Source organism: Tamandua tetradactyla, chromosome X (genome assembly GCF_023851605.1).
Source record: "Tamandua tetradactyla isolate mTamTet1 chromosome X, mTamTet1.pri, whole genome shotgun sequence".
Classification (NCBI taxonomy): Eukaryota; Metazoa; Chordata; class Mammalia; order Pilosa; family Myrmecophagidae; genus Tamandua; species Tamandua tetradactyla.
Window position 1 is genome coordinate 10,350,029 of NC_135353.1, and position 23,326 is coordinate 10,373,354.

Consider the following 23,326-nt stretch of genomic DNA (forward strand, 5'->3'; position numbering starts at 1 on the left):
ATTATTGGAGACAATAGTAATCGGTAGCAAACAATTGAAGAAGGCTAAAACTATAGCTGCCTAAGGCTGCAATATTGGTTGTGGTGAGCAAGGTATTGGCCAAAGACTTATAAAGGATATCTGGGAAACAGACAATCCTAGAGGGCTTTCAAAAGCTCTGATATATTCCTGTAGATCAGAAAGGCTAGAGGCATGCAGAGTACTACAAGCATACTCAAGAAAGAAGGTTGAGGGTCCAAGTTATTCCTTCCTCCTAGACTCACCTTAATACTGTATTGAAGTGATTTTGAATATGAAGATTTCAGAGTTGACCAAGAGGGCAGGCCACAGTGGCTCAGCAGGCAAGAATGCTTGCCTGCCATGCCAGAAGACCCGGGTTCGATTCCCGGTGCCTGCCCATGTGAAAAAAAAAAAACAGATTTGACCAAGAAAAAGATTTAACCACTGATGAGAATAACACATAAGCTACTTATTGGGAGCAATGATTTGGCCAGTTTGCAGTGGATGGGGACATCTCTTGCATCAGGAATCCTTCCAGTGGCCTGCAGTGTGAGAAAGCCACCAGAGGGGAAACAAGGAAAGGGGAAAATTTCCAAACTCTTGAAATGGAGGAGGTTTTTTTCTTGTATCTCTAGGTGATGGTGTAGAATCAGCATGGTAGGGAGACTCTGAATGAGAGAGCTCCAAGGGACTGAAGTGGCATGGGGCCTTGCAATCACAGGGGCTTTTCAATTGATAAAAAATGCTGGACAGGTTTCATGGGGTGTACAAAGCGGACTGACTCTAAAAGGCTAAAAATTCTTATTTAGGCTATTTTTGAAACAACTGGAGACATAAGAATTTGAGTTTGGAGGCAGTGGATGTATCTAATGGACCTAGCCTGTTGTGAAGTAAACAGATTGTAGGACTACTACACAGAGGCCATCTTTAGTTCATTTATATAACACCTTTGAAAAACAAGGCAGACTTGTAAAAAAACAGTTTGAACGTGTGCCCTAACCCACAAGCTGGTCATTTTGGCAGATGTTAGAGCATTTCTGGCTCATGGTATTTAATGAAAACAGCTGACCATTAAGCTATGCTGACCCAGTGTGACCCCTGGAAGCCAAGAATGAATTTAAAAATCCAGGATTCAGAAATAAAACATAAAATCAAGCAGAGACTTACGGCCACACACCACAAGAAATGTACTTTAAAGAATAAGTTTCAGAAAGGCAGTAAAAAAATGCACAGCAGCAACAGAAACAACAAGCCATTCTGTGGGGGGAGTCTGATTTCCAAAGCTGCTACTTTATATTATATAAAATATCCAGCTTTAAGTACAAAAAATTTATGAAGCATGAAAAGAAACAGAAAAGTATGACCAATGCACTGAAAGAAAAATAAAGTCAGTAGAAACTGTCCCTGAGAAGGCGAGGCGATGGATTTAGTAGGAAAACACCTTAAATTAGGTATTATGATTATGTACAAGAATATAAAGGAAAATGTGTCTAAAGAACAAAGGGAAAGTATGAAAATAATGTTTGATAAAATATCAAAGAGATTTTTTAAAGAACCCAATAAAAATTCTGGAGTTATAAACTACAATAAATGAAAGAAAAATTCCATTAGAGATGTTCAACAACAGATTTAAACTGACAATCCACACAATGGGTGTTCTAGTTTGCTGCCTGCTGGAATGCAATATACCAGAAACAGAATGGCTTTTTTCAAATAAGGAATTTAATAAGTTGCTACTTTACAGTTCTAAGACCGAGAAAATGTCCCAATTAAAACAGGTCTATAGCAATATCAAATCAAAGGCATCCAGGGAAAGATACCTTGGTTCAAGAAGGCCGATGAAGTCCATGTTTCTCTCTAAGCTGAAAGGGCACATGGCGAACGTGGCAGCATCTGCTGGCTTTCTCATGGCTCTACCAAAAGGGACTCTCTCCAAAATGTTTCCTCTTTTAAAGGATTCCAGTAAACTAATCAGGACCCACCTGGAATGGGTGGAATCAAAACTCCATGGAAGCCATCTAATCAAAAGGTACTTCCCACAATTGGGTGGGTCACATCTCCATGGGAACAATCAAAATGCTTCCACCCAGCAATATTGAATGAGGATTAAAGGACATGGCTTTTCTGGGGTCCACCACAGATTCAGACTGGCAAAATGGGAGAAAATATTTGCAAGTCATATATCTGTTAAAGAGATGAGTATATGCAGTGTATATAAAGCACAACTTCTTTAATAAGAAAAGAAAGATAACGGAACCCCATAATCTATGGCTATCACCTTTTCCTCCCTTCTTTCCCCTTTCCCCATCCCTGAGCCCTAAGTATCACTAATAAACTTACTTTCTCTTCAGATTCCTCTATTCTCAAATTTCATATGAATGGACACATATAATTTGTAGAATTTAGTCTGGTTTCTTCCACTTAATGTTTGCGAAGTTCACCCCTGTTGTATCAAGTATCACAGCTTTGTTATCTTTTTTTTAGCCAAATAAACGATTCCACTGTAAGGATACATCACGTCTTGTTATACATTCATCATTGGTGGAAATCTGGGTTGTTTCCACCTTTTAGCTATTAGGAATAATGCTGCTATAAGAATTAGTGCACAAATTTTTGTATGGACATAAGCTTTTATTTATCTCAGGTACACATATATAGAAGTACAGTTACCGTGTTATACAGTAACGCACTGTTCAATTACTCAAGGAACTGAAAATGGTTTTCCAGAGAGACCGTACCATCTTATATTCCCTCTGCCTTTGGTTTTTGACCCAGTATATATAGAGGATGTTTGTCTGCAGATTCCAGGAAGTTAAAACTTTCAAAGAGAGGAAAAGAGTTTCAGAATGGCGCTGAGAGAGGAAGATAAGCTTCAGAATTCTCTGAGATATCAAATATGCTTTTTTAAAAATATGTAGATAATTATTAACGATGTTATGTGTAATAGGAAATTTCTTTAAGAAAAATCTTGACAGCCATTTCAAAAACTAAAAGTTCTCAGTCCAGACATTTTACTTAGAAAATTTGGTCATAAGTCATAGGCTTCACTTGATTCTGCCGTTTTGCTAACCATTTCCCAGAGCCAAGCATGGCAGAACTTATTAGTGACAAGGAGGCAGTCGTGATTCCTAGTGGCAACACATAGGAGAGGCGTTTCTTCGTTAGCATCTCTTTATCAATAGGAAAGTCTTGTGGAAAATTAAGGGTGGTTTGGCCAAAAAAGTCCACACTGAAATTCCAGCTCACTGTAGCCACAGTAAAACCACAGCTGAGGAAAAGAAAAATGGCAGCCCTGTGGTAATACGCTCGGAGGAAATCTGGATATTGTTCACCACTGATCCAGTGGGCGAAAAAACCCATTGAGCCAAGCGCAAGGGCTACTAACTTCATAAAATTATCCAGCAACATCAGCTCCTGCCCATATGCAATTTCATTAGAAATGACCCAGCTCATGTTGATCTCACTGTATACTGGCAACTCAACCAGAGAACCAGACATGTTCAAAATTTGAACATGACAAGCTTTCCAAAGTCCAATGGACACTACAGGAACAACGCTGCTGTCAAATTCCCACACTCGCCAGGACTTGCTTTTCGCTAGGACCAGGCCAAGAGCCAAAGATACATAACCAAGAGAGAGGCCAATCATTTTCTGGCGTAAGTGCTGCTTCATGTTGACTATAGATGAGGCTGAGGAATTACGAAGTCAAGTCAGGAACACCAAGAAGAAAAAAATGAACAAACATACTGGATGAGCTATGGCTTCAAAAGTGCTAAATATCTGCGTTACTTTCTTGTCTAAAAGTTACACTTAAGGATGCTATATATACTTACCTTTCATTTAGTGTTCTAAGTGTTTTAGATAAGATTAAAAGAAACCTAGACATCTTTGGCCATGGTGGGAGTATCAATTTGCAAACCACTTTGGGAGTGCAAATTGGCTCTGTTGATCAAAATTTGAGATGTTCATACTTCTTATCTAGCAACTCCAACCCCAGGAATTAATAATACCAAGCTAGTCCCAAATTTGCAAAAACATATGTACAGGGACATTAGCTTCAACAATGTTTACAATGGAGAGAAAACCCTAAATGTCTGTAAGTAATGGGATGCTTAAATAAATTATGGCCAAAAGCATCTAGGATTACTGTGGAATATCACATGGCCATTACATAGAATGAGTTCAACTGTCTGAAGAAATATCTGTGTTATAGCCCAAAAGCAAAATGAACATCAATGCATAGAGTATGACCATTTGCATCATAAGGAAAACAGAGTTCTCTTTTATATATACAAACATATGCGTATACTTTCTGAAAATCTTAGAAAGAAGAACACAATTCTATGAGACCAATTGCGTGAGGGAGAGATTTTCATTTTTTATTTGCACAATTTACTATAACTCATACATCTTTTAGGATAAGCATATATACTTTTCTAACCAAAAACACTAAAATACCACCTTGATGAGCTACAATATGCTCAACACAACAAATCATGACTTTTTTTTTCTACCCACCACTTCCTCAAAATTCCAGCTTTAGAGATATTGGTTTCTTAAAAAACAAAAACTCCTGATGTGTCTTACACGGAGCAAATATCTACTCTGAAACCAAATTTAGGTTGTGAACCCACTTAATTGGATCTCTTGCCAGTTCTTATCCTTGAGTGTGAGAAGCTGTGATAATTAGAAAATTCTCCTCGGGTTTCCCCTCTGTCATGTGGCCCTGAAGGGAAGGAGATGGCGTCTGTGCAGAGTCACCTGCTGTGCGCATGATGCTGACAACTGCCCAGGTGAGGGAGGGTCAGGGGCTCCAAACTCTATCCTCTGGCTGGGAATCTGGATGCCCCAAAACTGCAGCCACTCTTTCCCAATCTTTTAGGGAATGTGCTTTCTAATCATACAAGATCAGCAGCTTTACTACTTAGGAAGAAACATTCACAAGATCGGCCAGTGTGATCATCTCCCTGTCCGTGACTACCTCCCTGCTCCAAGGGCCTGAGGGGAGAGACCCCAGTGAAAGGTTTAGGAGGTGAAAGGGTGAGAAAGAAGAAAGGTAGACTGGGAAATTTAAAGTGGGCAGGTTTATTTCTGCGCTCCCGGGCAGAACTCACCGAATCCAAGACCAACCGACACAAGCGAGTCTACGCCTAGGTGAGTGGGTCGACAGTTTTTAAACAAACAGGTCAGCTGACGTCAGGAAGGGGAGGTTCTCCGGAAGTCAGGTGTCCGGAAGGGGCGGTTCCAGAAGTCATGTCATCCGGAAGGGGCGGTTCCGGAAGTCATGTTGGGAGGGGCAACACAGCCTCCGCAGCTCCAGTTGCAGTGCCTTTCCCGGTTCCCCCCCCTCGCCCCCATGTAACACCCGGAGGTTTCAAATTTTGATGGAGAGAGGGGCTCAGGAAGTAGCAGGTTACAGCTGCCAGGAAAATGTGTCAGCCAGGGGAAAGTTTGGTGTTGTCTATGTCTGAAATCAGGGTGTGTAGGGACAGGATTATTCTGAAGTTCACATTTATCTTACTTTATAATTTTACCTTTGGGCCTTGTGGCAGGACTTAAAATCTTGATGTTTGAGGGACAGCAAATTTGCTTCAGAGCAGAAAGAAATGTTCAATAGGAATGGAAAGATGCCCAGCCAATATTTAAAGATCCTCAGTGAGAGATGAACCACCTGCAGTAAAAGGAATGTTGTTAAATAGAACTTGGGGCTAATAAAGCCAGAAATCCTGATCCCCAAAATTATTTATCACATGCTTATCTTGTGCTTTATGTGGATCAGGCCCTATTCTATGGACTTTACAGTGTTAACCCATTCAGTCCTTAGGATGGTGGCACAGTTATGGGCCTCATTTTACAGATGAGGGAATTGAGCACAGAGAGGTTAAGTAACTTATTCAAGGTCACACAGATATAGATGGCAAGAGTCCTTGCCATGAGATGCAATGTTTCCTGGCTCTCCTAATATTGCCAGGCATTGGGGATACCAGGAAGATGGTGCAGTGACGTGGACTGAATTTACCCCCTGCTCTGTGGGACAAGATAGGGGACAGGGAGAGAAAGACAAGGACTGCAGTAGTTGGGGGTTGAGTATAGAGGTCTTCAGTGATTCTTGGGAGGGGGGTGGTTTCGGGGTGGGGAGTGCAAGGTGGGTCGGGTCAGCCATGATGCCCACTGGGGTCGGACAGTGTGGAGAGCTGCAGAGTAGAAGGAGCTGACTGTCCCTCTGCTCTGGCCTGTCCGAGTTGCTGTCTGGGGAAACATTCCCAGTGGCTCTGCGGTCAGCAGTGCCTGTAGAGAGCCCCGAGGTGGGACTCTGGGAACCGGGAGCGATCACACTGCTGGGTACCGCGAATAGCCGTCCTGTCCCGCATGGTGTGTGCTGGATTCATCTGGCAGATGAATAGCTATCCCCCCCCCCCCCCCCGTTTTCAGCCGTCCACTCTCCTGTCCCACATCAGGACCAGCGGTCCTGCAGCCGCTGGCCTGGAGCAGCCTCCTTGCTATGCCCGCTATCTTCCCACCCTCGACGGCAGTCAGGAGCAGCAGGCCTGAAAGGAAGCGGTGCCTCGGAGTGCTCCCTGCTGGTGAGAAGTGGTAAGTGCAGGTCGGGAAACTTCTCTGCCTAGATGCTGTTTTTCTTTCTCTATTTTTTTCTACTTTTTAAAATATATTTTCTCTAAATATTTTATTGTTATTATTATTATTTCTATATATTTTAATATTTTTATTTTTATTTTTTAAAATTTTATGGTTTTTAAAAATTATTTTCTCTCCCTTCTGTGGGCACCAGTCTGAGTTCATTCCAAAATATATCTTGCGGTGTCTCCTTCTGACTTTGGGGCCTACCACTGTCAAGGTATGTTTACATTTGTTTTTCATATTTCTATTTTATATTTTTGAGGGTAGTGAATGGGGCAGGAAGTGAGCCCAGGTCTTCCACGTGGATGATAGGCATTCTGCTGTTGAAACACCCAGACACCCCTGTCTGGCTTGTAATAGACACTCCGGTAGAATTCTACCCCCTATACGAAAACTGAGCCTTGGTTTGACAAACCAAGTGCAAAAGGAACCCTTAAACATTTACTTGGTTTATTTTTACTTCATTTTTTACTAGTTTCCTGCTGTTTCTACTGAAATCCCACTGAGTTTATGATATGGCCTAGACCAATGGGTGTGTGTGTGTGTGTGTGTGTGTGTGTGTGTGTGTGTGTGTGTTTATAAGGTTCCCTTGAGAGGGCAAATGATGGAGAAAACTACTCAACAAAGTCCAGGTTTTTCTTGCAACAAAACACTTAAATTCCCTGCTTTTGCGTATGCTTTTTTTTTTAAATCTTTTTTATTAGGTAGTATAACATATATACAAAGCAAAGAAATTTTTAAAAAAGTAATAGTTTTCAAAGCACTCTTCAACAAATAGTTATGAGACCGATCCCAGAGTTTGTCATGGTCTACCATACAGTCCTCTCAGATTTTTTGTTCTAGTTGCTCCAGAATATAGGAAGCTAGAGGGCTTAAATATTGTGTGAACTTTTTATAGGGGTCAGCTTGGTAGATGTGTCCTTCCCACCATGGGCAGTATTCCTACCTGCAGAGAAATGACATCTTGGCCTCTTGTTTGCAAGCCTTTCTCATATCAGTCCTAGGTTAGCCCTATCCAGCCATGTAGGGTGTTTGTTTGAATGTGCTGCAACAGTGGGCATAGTAGTATTCAGAGGACATGAAAGGTATTCCAAGTGAATTTTAAATTATTGCCATGAATAGGCTAGTAGCTAGAAAGTAGGCTTTTAGAGAAAGATACCCAAGGGTGAAAGGTTTCTGGTTTTTTTGTTTGTTTGTTTGTTTTTGTTCTTCTTTTTTTAACTATTTGCTGTAGATGATGAAAAGGTAGGGTTTATACTCTTTACATCTACTCTTCTTCCAAATAATTGTATCCAGAATTCTTCTTTTCCATTCTCCTACCCACCTCCCCACTGTTAAAACAAAAACAAGGACTTCCAGGAAGATGGCTGAATAGACTAGCTCAAGCTTAGCCCTGTTCCACAGAAAAGGTAGGGAAGGGACAGGAGGGTGACTGAGGCAGCAATTCGGGAGTGCGGCGGACCTGGGAGAGCCTTCTGCACCACATGTGGCAGCCCTGGTTGCAGAGGCCGAGGAACTGAAAGGCAGAAAGCTGGAGCCTAGCATGGAGGTGCAGAGTGGCAGAGCCTGCAGGAGTGCATGGATGGGAGCACGGGACTAAGCAGTAAGCCAGGCCACGTTCCTTGGGTGCACTACCCTCACCGGTGCACCTTATAAAAGACATAAATATGCAAATCAAAGAAGCCCAACGAACTCCAAGTAGGCCTACCCCAAGACACATATTAATCAGTCTTTCAATTCTCTTCAGACTGAGAATGAGAAAATCCTGAAAGTAGCAAGAGAAAACAGCTTACTATGTAGAAGGGAAACCACACAAGACTGAGTTTGGACTACTTAATAGGCACTGTGGAGGTAAGAAGGCAGTGGAATGAGATATTTAAGATCCCAAAAGAGAAAGGCTTCCAGTCAATAATTCTGTGCCCAGCCAAACTGTCCTTCAAAACTGAGGGAGAAATTAAAATTTTCATACACAAACAAAGGCAAGAGAATGTGTCAACAAGAACTGGAACTACAAGAGATACTAAATGGCTTTCTGGTGGCTAAAAAAAAAAAAAAAAGACAGGAGCAGGAGTTCCAGAGGAGGGCACAAAGTTGAAGAGCACCAGTAAGGGTAACCAAAAGTTTAAAAAAGAAAGAGGGAAAAGAATATATAGATCTGAGAAATAACCCCCAAAGGATAAGATGGTGGATTCAAGAAATGCCTTTATAGTAATAACTTTGAATGTTAATAGACTAAACTTACCAATTAAACAGAACGGATCAGCAGAATGGATTAAGTATAATCCAGCTATATGCTGCTTACAAGAGATTCATCTTAGACACTAGGATACAAATAGATTAAAGTCAAAGTACCAGCCAAGAATTATGTATCCAGAAAAATTGTCCTTCATAACTGAGGGGGGAAATTAAAACATTTTCAGACAAATAATCACTGAGAGAATTTGTAACCAAGAGATAGGCTTTGTAAGACATATTATAGGGAGCACTACAGACAGATAGGAAAAAGCAGGAGAGAGAGGTCTGCAGAACAGTGTAGAAATGAAGACTATCAGTAAAAGTAAAAAGAGAAAAAAAATAGGTATGACATATAAAATCCAAAGACAAAATGATAGAAGAATGTTCTGCCTTTACAGAAATAACATTAAATGTTAATGGATTAAACTCCACAATCAAAGACATAGACTGGCAGAATGGATTAAAAAACAGGAGCTATCTATATGCTGTCACAGAAGACTCACTTTAGACCCAAGTACAAAAATAGGTTGAGAGTGAAAGGTGGGGAAAAGATACTTCATGCAAACACCAATCAGAAAAGAGCTGGAGTAGCTATACTGATACCTGAAAAATAGCCTTCAAATGTAAAACAATTAAAAGAGACAAAGAAGGACACTATGCATTAATAAAAGGAACAATTCAACAAGAATACATAACAATCACAGATGTTATGCACTGAGCCAGAGTGCTTCCAAAGTACATGAGACAAACACCACTGAAGGGAGAAATAGACACTTCTGCCATAATAGTTGGAGATTTCAATTCCAGACTCACATTAATAGATAGAATATCTAGATGGAAGATCAGTAAAGAAACAGAGAATTTGAATAATACATAAGTGAACTAGATTTAACAGACATTTACAGAACATTACACCCCACAACAGTAGGAGACACATTTTTTTCAAGTGCTCATAGGATAGACAATATGCTGGTTACAAAGCAAATCTCAGTAAATTTAAAAGGCTTGAAATCATGCAGAACACCTTCTTAGATCATAATGGACTGAAGTTGGAAATCAATAACAGGCAGAAGGCCTAAAAATTTACAAATATATGGAGGCTAAACAACACATGGATTAAGGGAGAAATCAGTAAATATCTCAAGGCAAATGAAAATAAAAACACAACATAAAATACTAATGGGACACAGCAAAGGCAGTACTAAGAGGGAAATTTATTGCCTTAAATGCCAATATTAAAAAAGAAGAAAGGGTAAAAGTCAAGGATTAACTGTTCACTTGGAAGAACAAGAGAAAGAACAGCAAACTAATCCCAAAACAAATAAAAGGAAAGAAATATTGAAGATTAGAGCAGAAATAAATAAAATTGAGAACATGAAAACAATCAAGAAAATCCACAGAACCAGAAATTGGTTCTTTGAGAAAATCAATAAAATTAATAGTCCCTTAGCTAGGCTGACAAAAAAAAAGAGAGAGAGAGAGGAGAGAGAGAAAAGATGCAAATAAAATAAAAAATGGAAGAGGAGACATAACCACCGACCCCACAGTAATAAAGGAGTTAATGAGAAGATACTATGAGCAGGTCTATGCTAATAAACTAGACAACATAGATGAAATGGAAAACTTCCTAGGAAGGCATGGACAACCAATATGACTTGAGAAGAAATAGAGGATCTCAAAAAACCAATCACAAGTAAAGAGATTGAATGACTCAACAAGAGGCTCCCAAAAAGTCCAGGACCAGATGGTTTCACGTGTAAATACTACCAAGCATTCACAAAAGAGTTAGTACCAATCTTGCTCAAACTCTTCAAAAAAATTGAAGAGGAGGGAAAGCTGCCTAACTCATTCTATGAAACCAGACAAAGATATTACAATAAGAGAAAATTACTGACAAATCTCCCTAATGAATATAGATGGAAAAATTCTCAACAAAATACCTGCAAATCAAATCCAGCAGCAGATGAAAAGAATTATACATCATGACCAAGTGAGATTTATTCCAGGTATGCAAGGTTGGATCAATGTAAGAAAATCAATTCATGAAATACACCATATCAACAAATCAAAGCATTAAAACCACACTATCATCTCAATTGATGCCAAAAAAAGCACTTGAAAAAATTCAGCATCCTCTCTTGATGAAAATACTTCAAAGAAGAGAAAAAGGGAACTTCCTCATCGTGATAAATGAAATATATTTTAAAACTCTCAGCTAACATCATCCTTGATGGGGAAAGAATAAAAACTTTCCCTCTAAGATCAGGAACAAGATAAGGATGCCCACTGTCACCGTTGTTATTCAACGTTGTGTTGGCAGCTCTAGGCAGAGCAATTAGGCAAGAAAAAAGAAAAAAGAAATAAAATGCATCCAGGTTGGAAAGGAAGAAGTAAAACTCTCACTGTTTACAGATAATAGGATGCTATATGTTGAAAATCCCAAAAGATCTACAGCAACACTACAAGAGCTAATAAATGAGTACAGCAAAGTGACAGGGTACAAGATCCATATGCAAAAATCAGTAGTGTTTCTATCCACTAGTGCTGAGCAATCTGAGAAGGAAATCAAGACAAAAATTCCAATTATAATAGCAACCAAAGGAATAAAATATTTAGGAATAAATTTAACTAAGGATACAAAAGACCTATACACAGAAAGCTACAAGAAATTGCTGAAAGAAATCATGGAGGATCTAAATAAGTGGAAGGGCATACCGTGTCCATGGACTGGAAGGCTAAATATAGTTAAGATGTCAATTCTACCCAAACTGATATAAGGATTCAGTGCAATACCAATTAAAATCAAAAAACTTACTTTGCGGAAATTGGAAAACCAATAATCAAATTTATTTGGAAGTGCAGGGTGCCCCAAATAGCTAAAAATATCTTGAGAACGAAAAATTAAGTGGGAGGTCTCACACTACCTAATTTTAAAGCATGTTATGAAGCTACAGTGGTCAAAACAGCATGGTTGTGGTATAAAGATAGATACACTGACCAATGGAACTGAATAGAGTGTTCAGATATAGACCCTCTCATCTATGGACAATTGATCTTTGATAGGTGATCAAGCCAACCCACCTGGGACAGAGCAGCCTTTTCAGTAATGGGTGCTTGGAGAATTAGAAGTCCATATGCAAAGGAATGAAAGAGGCTCCATCTCTCACACCCTATACAAAAATTAACTCAAAATCAATCAATGACCTAAACATTAGAGCTGTGACTATAAAAGTTTAGAAGAAAATGTAAGGAAATAGCTTATAAATCTTGTAATAGGAGGGTTTTCCTACACCTTTCACCCAAAACACGAGCACCAAATAAATAAATAAATAAATGGGAACTCCTCACAATTAAACACTTTGGTGCATCAAAGAGCTTTGTCAAGAAAGTAAAAACACAACCCACACAATGGAAGACCACATATCAGATAAGGGTTTACTGTCCAGAATATATAAAGAGATTCTTCAATTCAACAACAACAAAAAACAAACAATCCAATTTAAAAATGGGCAAAAGCCATGAATAGACACTTCTCAGAAGAGGAAATACAAATGGCTAAAAGGCACGTGCAAAGATGCTCAACTTCACTGGCTATTAGGGAAATGCAAATCAAAACCACAATGAGATATCATCTCACACCTACTAGAATGTCCATTATCAAAAAAAGAAAAGAAAAACAAATACAGGAGACAACAGGTGCTGGAGACGATGTGGAACTATAGGCAATTACCCACTGTTGGAGGGAATGTAAAGTGGTACAACTGCTCTGGAAGGCAGTTTGGTGGTTCCTTAGGAAGCAGGGTATAGAATTGCCATATGATCCTGCAATCCCATTACTAGAGAACCTGAGGGAAAGGACACAAATGGACATTTGCACACCAATGTGTATAGCAACAATATGATTGTCAAGAGATGGAAATAGTCCAAATGTTCATCAATGGATGAGTGACTAAACAAGCTGTGGAATATACATAGGGTAGAATATTATGCAGCTGTAAGAAAGAATGAAGACACGAAACATGTAACAATATAGATGAATCTTGAGGATATTATGCTGAGTGAAATTAGCCAGAAACCAAATGAGAAATACTGGATGGTCTCAGTAATATGAACTAACCTTAATGAGCAAACGTGGAGAATTGAAGTTAAGAACACATTATCAGGAGATAGAAGTAGGGTAGAAATTGGGCAACTGGTGCAGAAGAAATACAGATTGTGCAACAGGACTGACTGTAAAAATTCAGAAATAGATAGCACAATACTATCTGATTGTAGCACAGTAAGGTAAGTACTGCATAAAGCTGAATTTGAGTATGCTGGAGGGAGAAGAGCTGGGAGCACATATGAAACCAAAAGGAAAGATAGAGGATAAAGACTGAGATGGTAATTTAGGAATGCCTAGAGTGGACAGTGATGGTGATTAAATGTACAAATAAAAACAATGTTTGCATGAGGGAAAACAAATGAATGTCAATACCGCAGGGTGTTGAAAATAGACAGTATACGGGAAAAAGTACAATGAATGTAAGCTAGAGTCTATAATCAACAGTAACACTGTAATATGCTTCCACTGAATGTAGCAAAGGTATTGTGCCAAGACTAAATGACAGCTGGCAGGGGGCATGGGGAAGGGCTGTGGATTCTTTGTGGAAGAAAAAGAAGTGTCTTCAGATAGATTATGGTGGCAAAGGCATGTTTATGCATTTAGGTTGGATTACATCATGTGTGGATAAAACTTTTTTTAAATTTTTTATTATCACATATAACATACAAAAAATGCAATAAATTTCCATGTACATTTTAACAAGTAGTTATAGAACAGATTTTAAAGTTTGGTTTGGGTTACAGTTACATGATTTTTTATTTTTTTTCTTCTAGCTGCTCCAAGATACTGGAGACCAAAAGAAGTATCAATTTAATGATTCAGCAGTCATGCTCATTTGATAAATCCTATCTTCTCTGTATACTCCTCCTTCTCTTTAAATGGGATGTATGCAAAAAAAGCTATAAGTACATCGCAGCAATTACTTGTAGAACAGATTTCAGAGTTTGGTATGGGTTAGAATTCCACAATTTTAAGTTTTTATTTCTAGTTGTTCCAAGGTACTGAAGGCTAAAAGAAACCTCAGTATAATGATTCAGCACCATTCTCATGTGTTAAACCCTACCTTCTCTGTATAACTCCACCATCACCTTTGATCTTTCTTCCACTCTTTAGGGATATTTGGGTTATTCCCATTCTAACTTTTACATGTTGGAAGGGGCTGTGAATAATATGGGATGGGGGATGGAGCAAGATGTTCTGGAAAGGCTGAGTAAAACTGTTTAAAAATGGGGAAAAAGGGGGGGGGGGACTTGGTTTTTTTTGGAGTACATAACAGTTTCAAACCAGCACAGCACCCTTGTCAAAAATCAGTTGGCCATAAATTTTAGGGTTGATTTCTGAGCTCTCAGTTGGATTCCATTGGTCTATATGTATATCCATTTGCCAGTTCCATACAGTTATGATTACTAAGACTGTATAAATAAGTTTTAAGATTGGTAAATGTGAGTCCACCAACTACATTCCTCTTTCTCAAGATGGCTTTGATTAGTCAGAGCTGCTTACCCTTCCATATGAACTTGATGATTGGTTTTCCATTTCTGCAAAGTAGGCTGTTAGAATTTTAATTGGGATTTCACTGAATCTGTAAGTCACCTTGGGTACAATTGGCACCTGTGCCAGTTTGAGTCTGTTGTGTATCCCAGAAAAGCAATGTTCTTTAATCCTCAGTCAGTATTGCCAGGTAGAATCTTTTTGATTGTTTCCATGGAGATATGACCTGCCAAATTGTGGGTAGTGACCTTTGATTAGATTGTTTCCATGGAGATGTGTCTCCGCCCATTCAAGGTGGGGTTGCTTACTGGAGTTTTTAGAGATGGAACCATTTTGAAAAAGCTTCAGAGCCACCAAAACCAACAGAGTCCACACAGCCAGAGACCTTTGGATAGAAGGAAAACACTAGCCTTATGAAGTGAGGAGACAAAGCTAGCAGATGTCACTATGCGCCCCCGCAGCTGAGAGAGAAATCCCAAACTTCATCGACCCATTCTTTGGAGTTAAGATATCTTTCCCTTGATGGTTTCATTTGGACATTTTCATGGCCTTGGCGTTGTAAGCTTGCAACTTAATAAATTTCCTTTTTAAAAGCAGTTCAATTTCTGGTATATCACATTCTAGCAGCTTGCAAAATAGAACAGATTTTGATACAAGAGACATGGGTTACTGAGGTCTGCAAATACCAAACATGTTGGACTGCCTTTTTAAATGGATATGGGGAAGATTCTGGAAGAGTTGTGAGGAGCTTGATAAAGAAGGCTTAGAATACTTTGAAGAGACTGTTGGTAGAAACGTGGACTCTAAGCTCTTAGACAGAAATGATCCATGTGGATTGGCAACTTGGAAGGAAGGTGATCCTTGTTTTAAAGTGGCAAAGAATCTGGCAAAATAGACTGGCTTTGGATGGGAGGCAGATTTTAAAACTATGAACTTGGATATTTAGCAGAAGAGATTTCCAAATTAAATGTGGAAAGTGCAGCCTGGTTTCTCTTTGTAGCTTGTGGTAAAATGTGATAGGAAAGAGAAAAGCTGAGAACTGAACTCTTGGGTGAAAAAGAAACCAGAAATTGATGGTCTGGAAAATTCTGGGTTTCCAGAAGGGGGGAACCCAGAGAATAGTGAGGATTCATCTTTTCCTCCCTCCTCCTAAGCCCTTGGCAGCCATTGATCTTTTTACTCTCTGTATAATTTTGCTTCTTCTAAAATATTTGCTCGTAATCATACAGTATATAGCCTTTTCAAAATGGCTTCTTTTACTAAGCAATATGCGTTTGAGGTTCCTCTTTGCCTTTTTGTGGCTGGACCACTTCTTTTCATTGTTGAATACCCCATTGTATGGATGTATCACAGTTTGTTTATCCTTCAGAAAGACAAATCAGAATCAGGTTTCCACATTCCACTATTTTATTCAAAACACCAAAAGTTTTGCTCCTGCAAGGAAGCTAAATCACTTGCTAAAATGGAAGCCGCTTCAAGCTTCTACAGAGGGCAAATGATTTTTATAGACGTAAAAAGGAACTTAGCTTGTCTCATTGATTGGGCAAAGGTTATGTTATGGGGCAGGTTTAGGGCAAGTGGGTTTTATTATGTATTGGGGTAAATGTAATGAACTTGGAGCTTGATTGGATATTTGGGGGCCAAAGCCTTGGTGGGAATTTCCAATCTCAAAAGATAGCAAGAGAAAACTCAAAAGGGAGTTCAAAGAGGAAGTAGGGCACAGGTTTTGTGTCTCTGAGGGGTCCTCAGGTCCTTATATAATTTTATCAATCTATTCACTTATTGAAAGACACCTTGGCTGCTTCCAGTTTTTAGTAATTATGAATAAGTCTACTATAAACATTTGTGTGCAGGTTTCTGTGCGGACATAAATTTTCAGCTCTTTTGCATCAATACCCAGAGCATGGTTGTTGAATTTTATGTGAAGACTGGGTTAGCTTTGTAAGAAATGGCTACACTGTCTATCAGAGTGGTTCTATCATTCTGTGTTCCCATCCATAACTCTTTTACAAAGCCTCCATTTGTAAGGTTGGCCTTAATAGGCCTGCTAGAAGGAAAGATTTCACTGGGGAAATGTAGTGTTTGCCTAGGGAACAATTTTACAAGTCATTCTCATAGCTGCATCAAGAATACATGGGAGTCATTCCAAGACCAGACCTAAGGTCCTTTCAAAGATACGGGAAAGAAGTCAGGAACTATTGAACTAAGTATGAAAGGGTGAGTTTGCCTCCTAGCTCCCAGTGCTTGTGTGCTGAAGGTATTATGCAAATTAAAATGGACAGGATATTCACCAAAGACCACTACCAAGATTTTACAAAATCCCCATCAGAGAGGAAGAATCTATTGCCCACACATCTGTTTAATATTCTCTGGAGCGCACTCAGTCTACATGGGTCCAATAGGCAGCATTTATGGTCCATACATTAATTGACAGACGTACTATATGTCACAGTATGGAGAAATTTCCAAGCATTTTGTTCTTAAAGACTGAAGTATTATTTAAGGAAGACATTCCATTGATTTCTGTCCGGTGTACTTTGGTCTGTGGAATTCGAAGATTAAAGGAGTCTAATTTTTTTTGGGGGGGGGGGCGGGGGTACATGGTCTGGGAAAATCTGTCCAATTTTAACCTACTAATGCCGTACTTACTCAGCCATTTATTTTTTATTGAGGCCTTTGGAATGTCAAAAATGCTGTGAGCAATCTAGCCACATAACATGAGGATTATGAGAAGGAGTTTCTAGGAAGTACATGAAAGAATGAATCAATTTTTGGAAATCATTACTTTTTTTAAAAGTGAAACACATGAGTAGGCCTCAAGAAGGTTGCAAATGTATGCAAAATTGTGTGTGTCTGTGTACTATTCTGAGAGAGCTTCCATAAGGTTAAGAACTGTGGCTATAAGAGACATTTAGATGCAGAGCAAATAAACATGCTTTAATTTCTATATCTCTCCTTAACAATTGATGAATGTGGTTGTCAGCTGTACCCAGTGATGTGCTACCGTTTTGCTTTTTAGGAAACTCATTTTCTAGAAGAGAAACTTTGTTGATAAAGTAAAGAACTGTTTGCAGTAAACAATGTACATTTATTATCTTGAATAAAGGGTTTTTAAACTTGGGAAAAAGACAAATGGAGACCTGTCAAAGGGTATGTGTATAACAGTGGTTCTAAGGACAAAGATAAAGACAATTTGATAATAAAAGGAATAACAGGTGCAGTGGAATGAAACACTTTGAATACATAGAAACTCTTATGTTACTGTTATTGTTAGAGACATTTCTGAGCCAGTTAGGGAAATCCGAACATGGGTTAAGGATCTGACTCTATTAAGAAATCATTGTTAATCTTTTTTTGGTGTGATAAATGACATGCGATTACTTTTAAAAAGAAAATATTATTTCTTATCTTTTAGAAATACATATTGAAGTACTTCTGGATAAAGTGATATGTTGACAGGGACTGGTTTCAAAATAATCCAAGGTTGGCTTGGGGGGTCAAGCGAAGGTAGAGTTGAAACAAGATTGGTTACATATTGATAATTATCGGGGCTGAATAACAAGTCTAGGTGGGCTCATTATAATAGTCTCTCTACTTCTGAATGCATTTGAAAATTTCCATAATAAAAACATGGAAGAAAATCCCATGTGTTCAAACTCCGGAATTGAGTCCATGTTTCAAAACAGAAAAGATAAAAGAAAATAGCAAAATCAATAAACGATGCAACGGTCACCACTGCAGTGTAAGGAGGCCACTCCCTCCTTACTCAGGAACTTATTAATTAGAGGGAAAGAACAAAGCATTTACCCCAGATTATTTTTATATGAACTGAATTTAAGGGTAACCGAACAGCCATAGCAATGAGGAAAAGTTATTTTTTACGGAAGCATCTCAGCCAATATCTCTGGCAGGAACATGTGAGTTAGAAAGTCACCCTTTTCAATCATTAATGAAATAACTGATTCAAACCAGGACCATCAATAGATAAAACCATTAGGAGGATGTTTGATGAGAAAATTTAAAATAGGCATCAGGTCTTCACCTGGAGAATCTATCAAGCAACCTTAGCGTCCCGAAATGGGGGGAGATCATCATGTGCCTCCTGGTACAGTGCAGTCCGTCTGAGGTAGCTGGTAGCCCCTATGCAATCCCGGTCCCCGAAAAGCTGAGCCCAAATCTAATCAAGAGACAACAAGTTAAGTGACATTAGGAGGCAAATGGACCTCCTGATTGTGGGGAATTCTACAGGACAATTGGCCTGGTTTCCTCCGGAAATAAATGGAAGAAGGAAGAAGGAAAAGGAGGAGGAGAACAAGAGGAAGAGGAGGGGAAGATGGGGGTTGGAGAGTGAAGGAGACTGCATTGGATTAAAACTGAAGAGAAAAAGTAGGCAGCAAATGTGGAGCAAATAAACTGTAAAACTCTTTTTGAGGCACTAAACATTTCTGATTGGGTATTTCATAATAACAAGGAATAATTGTTAAAAATGTGTTGAGGTGGTATGTGATCAGGTAAGGAAATGTGCATATTTTTAGAGAAGGACACTGAAATATGTGGGGATGAAGGGACATGATGTCTGGGCTTTACCTTGAAATACTTTGGAGAAAAAAAACCAGACGAAGTAGAAAGACAGGAGAGAGGCAGCTAATGTGGCGGGCTCGTGCTGACTGCTGCGGGTGCAGACAGCTGCATGCAGAGGCCTCACCCTATTCTCTCTACTTGTATGTGTTTTGGAAAATTGTGTATAATAAAAGCAGGATGTTCTTTTCATGCCATAGGAATTCAGGCCAATCACTAGCTAGCAGAAGCTTAAGAGGGAGGTTAACATGTTCCCAGACTCTCATGTCCACACACTAGATTTAGAATATTGATGATTTATTTTAGCTAAGAAGAATGGAAATCCAGACCCCATCCAAGTGACTGGCAGCTAGGCAAGATTTTATTTTTAACAAGTTTCTTCATTCAACCAGTCAAACCACCAACCCAGTTTAGACACAGAAGATACCGGGGGGCAACAGTTTCTGCCCCAATGACGTCTAATCAAGTCCTGAGACCCTGGCAATGCCTGGCCGTGGGTCCTGGTGCTGCTGCCGGCCGCCTCCGGCTCAGGGTGGGTGGGGAGAGCCCATGTCATCGGGGAGCTCCCGCCCCGGGAACTCGGGGTGCACTCGGTTCTGGGAGGAAGAGTTGTACGAGAGGAAGGTAAAGCCGCTGACCAGCAGCAGCAGGGCGCCCAGGGACGCCACGACGCTGGCCCTCCCGACTTCCTGGGTGTCCGGCTTGAAGGGCAGTTGGAAAGATGGGGGGAAGGAGATGCCCTCTTCCCGCATCACCGTGAGGTAGTTCACGCCCACTGTGCCGTAGACACACAGGCCGGCTGTGATGTGCAGGGCTCCCGCGACCAGGAACCAAAGGGAGGTGGCCTCCCTGCGCCGGAGCCCGACGTACGCGGTCCGGAGCACGATGACGGCGCTGACTTGGCCCAGGAGGCCCAGGAGGATGGCGGTCAGCAGGAGGCCGTGGGCCCCGCGGAGGCGCAGCGGCAGGGAGGCGCTGTAGGAGGCGTAGCCGTAGCAGAGCGGGTCCTTGCAGAAGTGGTTGGCGTGGTGGTACACGCACGTCCTCCCCATGCCCACGCACACCAGGCCAGACCGGTAGGGGGGGTTGGAGCCGAGGTGCCACATGCGCCAGGCCGCCAGGCCCATGGAGATGACGGACAGGACCCAGCCCACGGTGCCAGCAGCCAGGCCGGCCACTTGGTGGTGGACGCTGCTGAGGGCTAAGAGCAGGGTGGTCGTGTGCTCCGAGGAACTGCAAAGAAATACGGGGCGTGGTGAGGGGGCCTCGGCCTGGGGTCGTGCCCCCCCTCCATCCCCGCCCCTCCCCGGGGACCATATGACTTGACAATTCCACTTCTAGGTATATTCCCAGAAGAATTGAAAGCAGGGATTCAAACAAATACTTACACACCATTGTTCCTGTCAGCTTTATTCACAATTTCCAAAAGCAACCAAAGTGTTCATCAACCAATAAATGGATAAACAGAAGGTGGTATATATATATATATATATATATATACACGATGAAATATTACTCAGCCATGGAAAGGAATGAAGTTCTGATACATGTCACAACATGGATTAACCTTGAAGACATTATCTTGAGTGAAGTAAGATAGACACAAAGGGTCAAATATTGTATGATCTCACTGATGTTAAATAATTAGAGTAAGAAAACTCATAGAGGCAGAATGTGGAGTATAGGTTACCAGGGCCTGGCTTGTGGGTAGGGAATGGGGAGTTAATGCTTAATTAATATGGAGTTTCTGTTTGAGGTAATGGAAAAAATTTGGCAATGGATGATGGCAATGTAGGCACAGCTATTAAAATGTAATTAACACCACTGAATTGTCTATTTGAATGTGTTTAAAACGGTATATGTTAGGCTTTGTTACTAGAATAAAATTTAAAAATAAAAACAGGATGTAAAACCCAAACTGTGAAACGGAATGTAAATTATAAACCATAGCTAATAATGCAACTATAATAATAGTCTTTCCTCAGTTGTAACAAACATACCAAAGTAACGTGAGGTGTTAATGATAGGAGGGCTATATGGGGATTCATATCTGCTGCATGATTTTTCTGTAGACTTATAACATCTCTAATAAAGAAAAGGAGGAACAATAAAAAGTGTTTGTGAGTGTTGTGGATTAACTGTGTGCTCCCAAAAGATGTTTTGGAGTCCTAATTGTTGGTATCTCTGATACAGATCTTAGGGGGAAAGTATTCACTCTTTCACTATTAAACATGATGTAAGCAGTAAGTTTTGTAGATGAATTTTATCAGATCGAGGAAACTCCCTTTTATTTATAATTTGTGGTGATGTTTCTATCTGCAATAAATATTGGATTTTACCACTTTTTTATGCATCTGTCTTCACCTTAATTGATTATTTCATCTGCTATGTCTAGTTTGTTGCTAAGCCCTTTGAAATAATTGTCCATCTTTTTTGAAGATCTTTTAACATATTTAATACAATGTATTAACTTTAAAGTACCTGTCTAATAATTGCAATATCCAGGTTATTCCTTGGTTTTCCTCTGTCCATTGTTTTCCATCTTGTGTCACATCTCCTTACTTCTTCACATGTGTAGTAAACTTTCTTTGAATGACAGATATGTGTGTAAAAGAATAGTAGAGCTTGCAGTAAGTAATAGTTTTTTCTAATATAGAACATGCTTCCTTTTGGTTTACCGTGGGGGTTTGAATCAGCCTAATGTACAGGTTTTGTTTAGTCTCATCATCCCCCCTGAGACTTAGACAAGCTTCATGTACCTGTGCCTAGAGACGGTCTTTATCATCTCTTCTGCCACTTCAACTCCCACAAATAATATAGACACTCCTTGCTTACTGGCATTTTAAATATTCTAAACTGCCATGAATCCTAAACTTGGCTTATGAAAATATATTAAAAGTTAATGTTTTCTTCCTACACCTACTACTACTCCTACCACTGCTACAGCAATTATTGAAGCATTCAGGAGACTTTATACTTTTAGGAAGAGCAGATCGTTTTCTGGATTTTAGATTATTAGGTCTCTTTGAAATTTCAGGTCTCCAATTTTCTTTAAGGAAAAACAAACAAACTTTCGTTTTGCAGGTTATCCTGCTTGCTCTCATTGCTGTAACAATGATAGTATTCTCTTGCAACTAAGAAAATCCTAAGAGGGAGATATCCTAATTCTACCTGGTTTTATTTTTTTCCTGCTAACTCTTTCATATCAGTTGTGCACCTTTTCTTTATGTTATTGCTTATCAACCCCTTCTCTTTCTTGGAGTCTTCAATCATCACATAGATCTTGCTGCCCCTGAGAGTCAATCTTTTAAATATTTTTGTTTTTAAAATACAGTTTGCTTTTGGGCAAACAATTCATATTTAAAAAGCATCTTGAAGAGCAATAATACTTCTCTTACAGAGAGCACCTTCATAAACTGATTATCACCTGCAACTTATGCATTCATGGTCCATTTCTGCGTGAGAGAGAAAGAGAGGAAGAAATGGATAGAGAGAAGAAGGAAAGATCGAGTGCTTTGCTTCTGCTTATTGGTATTTTGATTTCTTTGGTTAGGCCAAAAATGTTTTAATGTAATCAATATTAAGCTTGATGGATTGTATTAACCCAATTTACCAACATATCCCTTTTATTTCTTCTTACAGAATAATAAACTGAAATGTTCAATGAAGATGCCCTTTGAGGAGTTCCTGGGACTATTGTATTTATTTGCCAAAATGAGTGTTCTTGATTTAATTACTATGGGAAATCAATCAATAAGTCAAACAGATAAGATCAGATTTTTAAAACTCAATAAATAATACATTTTCCACACTATCTAGAAACATAAACTATTGTGAATAAATGAAAAAGTGGTGTTAAAAGCAACGAATAGACTGATCTCTTTTAGGATTGCTATTTTTTTTTTAAATGCATTCCAGGCTTGGAGACATGAGTGAGTCACAAGGAAAGGGAAACAGGAAAAATATCCAGAAAACCTGGATTGAAATAGAGCCCTCTGTCAAGTCTACCACTTTTTACAATTAAACTTGATTAGAATCAAATCAATATGAACACATCAATTTGAATTCTAATAAATTTTCATGCCGGTGTGTAATTTAGATGCAGAACTGCATCCAATATATTTCTGTTGTTATATGCAAGGTTTTTTCTCACACCGTTAAAGCTTATATCTAACATTTTCCTTTAAGAGATTTTTCGGCAGATTTCACTTGCAATGAAGACAGCCAAGTATGCAAAAATACAAAAAATAAAATTTTGTCAGCATTTTCCTGGGCTGC

At 39.5% G+C, this 23,326-nt stretch overlaps 1 long non-coding RNA gene across 2 annotated transcripts; it reads left to right on the top strand.

The window, feature by feature from the left end:
- The first annotated feature begins 2,940 nt into the window (after positions 1-2,940).
- Positions 2,941-22,895, top strand: LOC143672193 (uncharacterized). Of its 2 annotated transcripts, none has more exons than XR_013169659.1 (5): positions 2,941-5,478; positions 6,433-6,594; positions 6,791-6,856; positions 22,449-22,579; positions 22,691-22,895. It is a non-coding gene; the product is annotated as an uncharacterized LOC143672193 (long non-coding RNA). The 2 variants fall into 2 exon arrangements; XR_013169660.1 differs by having other exon boundaries at positions 2,941-5,412.
- The last annotated feature ends 431 nt before the right edge of the window (positions 22,896-23,326 follow it).